Source organism: Triticum aestivum, chromosome 6B, assembly GCF_018294505.1.
Source record: "Triticum aestivum cultivar Chinese Spring chromosome 6B, IWGSC CS RefSeq v2.1, whole genome shotgun sequence".
NCBI lineage: Eukaryota > Viridiplantae > Streptophyta > Magnoliopsida > Poales > Poaceae > Triticum > Triticum aestivum.
In genome coordinates this window covers 669,530,658-669,537,267 of record NC_057810.1, presented here as the reverse complement: position 1 = coordinate 669,537,267, position 6,610 = coordinate 669,530,658, and positions in this window count along the sequence as shown.

Genomic DNA, 6,610 nt, shown 5'->3' with positions numbered 1-6,610 from the left:
ATGCAATTATAGGCAAAAAGTGTTGCATTATTTATTCAAGAAATTCTGCTACGAGTGCGGAATGATACAAATAGTGCAGTAAGCAAGGGATTGGACTAATGAAATGTGTCTCCCTCCAGGGGTAGGCTGCGGAATGGTGTATTTAACAAATTTAATGCTCGTAATGGAGACCACTTGAGTGTTCGTCGCAGCCTTTGTCCCGCCCTGGCTGTTGCATCATGAGTTCAGCAGGTTCGCCGCCGGACAGAGTCCTGTGTAAAAAAGAAGAAAAATAAAAAATAAAAAGAGCGACACACTTGGGAGCCCCTGGTGTGGTCGAACCGCACTCTGGGTCTGTTGTGGTCGTGCCCCTCCCCCTATGCCCATGGTATCTCCAGAGCGTAATGATGTACGTGGAGAGTTTGTCTTGCAATCGTGCGAGGGTTGGGGTTGGGGCCGCATTGCTATGCGTGCTCGGAACATGCCAGGTGGTCTTGGTTGATGTTGCTCCGGGCGCGTTTGGCCGTGTCCGGTCGTTTAACGGCCGAACTCGAAAATTGCCTTAGATGGCTGCTCTGTACTTCTGCCGCGAGAGCCGCTATATGTTCCTCCGTTCGGAGGGAGCGTTCTGTGTTTCCATTGACCGTGATGACTCCACGAGGGCCTGGCATCTTGAGCTTGAGGTATGCATAATGCGACACCACGTTGAACTTTGCGAACGCGGTCCGTCCGAGCAGAGAGTGATAGCCACTGCGGAACGGGACTATGTCGAAGATTAACTCCTCGCTTCGGAAATTATCCGGGGATCCGAAGACCACTTCTAGTGTGACTGAGCCTGTACAATTGGCCTCAACACCTGGTATGACGCCTTTGAAGGTCGTCTTTGTAGGTTTAATCCTTGAAGGGTCTATGCCCATCTTGCGCACTGTATCCTGATAAAGCAGGTTCAGGCTACTGCCGCCGTCCATCAGGACTCTCGTGAGGTGAAATCCATCGACGATTGGGTCTAAAACCAATACGGCGAATCCGCCATGGCGGATACTGGTCGGTTGGTCTCTTCGATCGAAAGTGATCGGGCAAGAGGGCCATGGGTTGAACTTTGGGGCGACTGGCTCCATCGCATATACGTCCCGTAGTGCACGCTTCCGCTCCCTCTTGGGTATATGCGTTGCGTATATCATGTTTACCGTCCGCACTTGTGGGGGAAAGCCCTTTTGTCCTCTATTGTTCGGCAGCCGGGTCTCTTCCTCGTCATCGCTGTGTAGCCCCTTGTCATTGTTTTCGGCAATTAATTTGCCTGCCTGCTTGAATACCCAACAATCTCTGTTGGTGTAGTTAGCTGGCTTTTCGGGGGTGCCATGTATTTGGCAAGAGCGGTCGAGTATTCAGTCCAAATTGGACGGGCCCGGAGTGGTTCTTTTAAATGGCTTCTTCCGTTGACCGGGTTTGGAGCCTCGGAATCCGGTGTTGACTGCCGTATCCTCATTGCTGTCGCTGTTAATGCGGCGTTTGTTTTTGTTTCTACGCGACCTGCCATTGCGGTCCTTGGTATCCGGACTGCCAGCATTTTTACTGAGGTTGTTGCTGCGAGCTAGCCAGCTATCCTCTCCCGCACAGAAGCGGGTCATGAGTGATGTGAGGGCTGCCATGGATTTCGGCTTTTCCTGTCCTAGGTGCCAGGCCAGCCAGTCGTCGCGGATGTTATGTTTGAAGGCAGCGAGGGCCTCTGCATCCGGACAGTCGACAATTTGATTTTTCTTTGTTAAGAACCGTGTCCAGAATTGTCTGGCCGATTTGTCTGGCTGCTGGATTATGTGGCTTAGGTCATCTGCGTCTAGTGGTCCCACATATGTGCCCTGGAAGTTGTCGAGGAATGCGGCTTCCAGGTCCTCCCAACACCCAATTGACTCTGCGGGCAGGCTGTTGAGCCAATGTCGAGCTGGTCCTTTAAGCTTGAGCGGGAGATATTTGATGGCGTGAAGATCGTCGCCGCGGGCCATATGGATATGAAGGAGATAATCCTCGATCCAAACCGCGGGGTCTGTTGTGCCATCATAGGATTCGATGTTAACGGGTTTAAACCCTTCAGGGATTTGATGATCCATTACTTCGTCAGTGAAGCATAGTGGGTGTGCGGCGCCTCTGTATTGAGCAATATCACGACATAGCTCAAGAGAGCGTTGTCTGCTGTGTTCGGCCCGGCCGGAGTTGTTGTGTCCGGTGCGACGGTATTCGTCGTGGGTGTTGGGGCGCCCACGTGATCCATAGATAGATCTGGATTGTCTTGCCTTGTCCTCCAATATATCGCGCAAGTCCGGCGCGTTCCCCCGTGGCTTCGGACTTTTTGAGCGGTGCCGGGGTACGGTTTTGGTGGAGGGCTTAGATGCCTCTCTGTCGCGGCCACGAGGTGGTCGGTCTGCCGTATTGTGCGCTGGTGATGAAGGTTTGTATGCTTCCTCCTCTAGTCGGGGGAGCAACTTGCGTTTTGGGTAGCTTTTGGAGGGGCGTTCGAGTTCATACTCTTCGGCCGCGAGGACCTCGGTCCATCTGTCGACCAGCAGGTCTTGATTAGCTTGAAGTTGTTGCTGCTTTTTCTTTAGGCTATTTGCTGTGGCCATTAGCCTGCGTTTGAAACACTCTCGTTCGACGGGATCCTCAGGCACGACGAATTCGTCGTCGTCGAGGCTTGCCTCGTCTCCGGAGGGAGGTATATAATTATCATCCTCGACCTCTTCGTCTGCCGCTCTCTTGTGAGGGCTTGCTTCTGCATCCTCCTGTGCTGAATCTTGCTGGAGGGGGTTGTCTTCGGCACTTTATGGGGTGTTGTTATCTCCTGTGCCGGAATCTCCATTCTTGTTGTGGCGGGATTTAGAGCGGCGCCACTGACGTTGGCGCTTGGGCTGTTTCTTTAAGGAATCTGCCTCCGCTGCTTCTTCGCCGTCCCCATCTTTTGGGGTGTCCACCATGTATATGTCGCATGACGAGGTGGTCTTCCAGTGCCCTGTAGGCGCTGGTTCTTGATCGTCTCCGGCATCGTCGTCCATACCGTCGATGTCTTCGGAGTCGTAGTCTAGTACGTCGGTTAGATCGTCGACAGTGGCTACAAAGTGGGTGGTGGGTGGGCTTTGAATTTCTTCGTCGTCCGCATCCCAACCATCCTGGCCGTAGTCCGGACAGGGCTCTCCGGATAGTGAGAGATGCTTTAGCGATTTTAAGATGTCGCCAAAGGGTAAGTGCTGAAAAATGTCCACAGCGGTGAACTCCATGATCGGCGCCCAATCAGATTCTATTGGCAGGGGCGCAGGAGGTTCGGAGTCCGGCACGGAGTCCGGCACCTCAGAGTCACGAGCTTTATAAGGGACGAGGTCAGTGTTCGGCTCCATCGCCGTGGAAGTTGCAGCTCCCGAGGCGGTGTCCAGCCACCCGTCCTCGATCTGCGCAATCGGCTCCGAACTATGGGTCGGAGCGGATTCGTGTGCGGCCTCCAACGTACTATCCGGCGGCAGAGTTAGGTCGTGCCCATCGTGACAGTGCGGCATGCTTGGCTGCGGCTCGGATCCATCCAAAATCAAGTCTCCGTGGATATCGGCCGTGAAGTTTAGGCTTCCAAACCTGACCTGACGGCCAGGGGCGTAGCTTTTGATCTGCTCCAGATGGCCAAGTGAATTGGCCCGCAGTGCGAAGCCGCCTAATACGAAGATCTGTCCAGGGAGAAAAGCCTTTCCCAGGACTGCGTCGTTGTTGATTGAAGAGGCCATCAAGCCTATCGGTGACGACACAGAGGAGCTCTCAATGAAAGCACCAATGCCGGTGTCAAAACCGGCGGATCTCGGGTAGGGGGTCCCGAACTGTGCGTCTAGGCGGATGGTAACAGGAGACAAGGGACACGATGTTTTACCCAGGTTCGGGACCTCTTGATGGAGGTAAAACCCTACGTCCTGCTTGATTGATATTGATAATGTGGGTATTACAAGAGTAGATCTACCACGAGATCAAGGAGGCTAAACCCTAGAAGCTAGCCTATGGTATGATTGTTGTAATGGTTGTTGTTGTGTCCTACGGACTAAAGCCATCCGGTTTATATAGACACCGGAGAGGGCTAGGGTTACATAGAGTCGGTTACAATGGTAGGAGATCTACATATCCGTATCGCCAAGCTTGCCTTCCACGCCAAGGAAAGTCCTATCCGGACACGGGACGAAGTCTTCAATCTTGTATCTTCATAGTCTTGGAGTCCGGCTGACGATGATAGTCCGGCCGATGATGATAGTCCGGCTATCCGGACACCCCCTAGTCCAGGACTCCCTCAGCTTGTATATTCCAATGATGGGCTTCCTCAAAAGTGACCTAGGTCTTCGTGAGCAAGCGAGTTGGATGCACACCCACTTAGTTTCTTTTGTTGAGCTTTCGTACATTGATAGCTCTAGTGCATCCGTTGCATGGCAATCCCTACTCACTCACATTGATATCTATTAATGGGCATCTCCATAGCCCGTTGATACGCCTAGTTGATGCGAGACTATCTTCTCCTTTTTGTCTTCCCCAGAACCACCATTCTATTCCACATATAGTGCTATGTCCATGGCTCACGCTCATGTATTCCGTGAAAGTTGAAAGAGTTTAAGATTATTAAAGTATGAAACAACTACTTGGCTTGTCATCGGGGTTGTGCATGATTAAATACTTTGTGTGATGAAGATAGAGCAACAGCCAGACTATATGATTTTGTAGGATAACTTTCTTTGGCCATGTTATTTTGAGAAGACATGATTACTTTTATTAACATGCTTGAAGTGTTACTATTTCTTTTATCAATATGAACTTTTATTTTGAATCATTTTGATCTGAACATTCATGACACAATAAAGAATTACTTTGAGAATCATGCTAGGTAGCATTCCACATCAAAAATTCTATTTTTATCATTTACCTACTCGAGGACGAGCAGGAATTAAGCTTGGGGATGCTTGATACTCTCCAACGTATCTATAATTTTTGATTGTTCCATGCTATTATATTACCTGTTTTGAATGATTATGGGCTTTATTATACACTTTTATATCACTTTTGGGACTAACCTATTAACCGGAGGCCCAGCCCATATTGCTGTTTTATTACCTATTTCAGTATTTCAAAGAAAAGGAATATCAAACGGAGTCCAAACAGAATGAAACCTTCGGCAACGTGATTTTTTGGATGATTACGATCCGGGAGACTTGGAGTTCACGTCAGAAGAGCCTCAAGGAGGCCACGAGATAGGAGGGCGCGCCCCCCTTACAGGGTGGCGGCCCCCTGTCTCGTGGGCCCCTCGAGCGTCCCCCGACCGACTTATTTCACCTATATATACATGCGTACCCTAAAACCATTGAATATCAAGATAGATTGGGAGTTCCGCCGCCGCAAGCCTCTGTAGCCACCAAAAACCTCTCGGGAGCCCGTTCTGGCACCCTGTCGGAGGGGGATCCCATCACCAGTGGCCATATTCATCATCCCGGCGCTCTCCATGACAAGGAGGGAGTAGTTCACCCTCGGGGCTGAGGGTATGAACCAGTAGCTATGTGTTTGATCTCTCTCTCGTGTTCCCTCTATGGCACGATCTTGATGTATCCCGAGCTTTGCTATTATAGTTGGATCTTATGATGTTTCTCCCCCTCTACTCTCTTGTGATGAATTGAATTTCCCCTTTGAAGTTATCTTATCGGATTGAGTCTTTTATGAGAACACTTGATGTATGTCTTGCCGTTCTTATCTGTGGTGACAATGGGATATCATGTGCCACTTGATGTATGTTTTGGTCACCAATTTGCGGGTTCCGCCCATGAACCTATGCATAGGGGTTGGCACACGTTCTTGACTCTTCGGTAGAAACTTTGGGGCACTCTTTGAAGTACTTTGTGTTGGTTGGATGAATCTGAGATTGTGTGATGCATATTGTATAATCATGCCCACGGATACTTGAGGTGACAATGGAGTATCTAGGTGACATTAGGGTTTTGGTTGATTTGTGTCTTAAGGTGTTATTCTAGTACGAACTCTTTAATAGATCGATCCGAAAGAATAACTTTGAGGTGGTTTCGTACCCTACCATAATCTCTACGTTTGTTCTTCGCTATTAGTGGCTTTGGAGTGACTCTTTGTTGCATATTGAGGGCTTTTTATATGATCTATCTATGTTATTATTGTTGAGAGAACTTGCACTAGTGGAAGTATGAACCCTAGGCCTTGTTTCCTATCATTGCAATACCGTTTACGCTCACTTTTACCACTTGTTACCTTGCAGTTTTTATAATTTCAGATTTCAAAAACCTTTATCTACCATCTATTTTGCACTTGTATCACCATCTCTTCGCCAAACTAGTGCACCTATACAATCTACCATTGTATTGGGTGTGTTGGGGACACAAGATACTCTTTGTTGTTTGAGAGAGACCATCTTCATCCTACGCCTCCTATGGATTGATAAACCTTAGGTCATCCACTTGAGGGAAATTTGCTACTATCCTACAAACCTGTGCACTTGCAGGCCCAACAACGTCTACAAGAAGAAGGTTGTGTAGTAGACATCAAGAGCTATGTCTGGATCACTAGCTAGAGTGATGATTCCACTGGGCCCGGGCATCTTGAGCTTCAT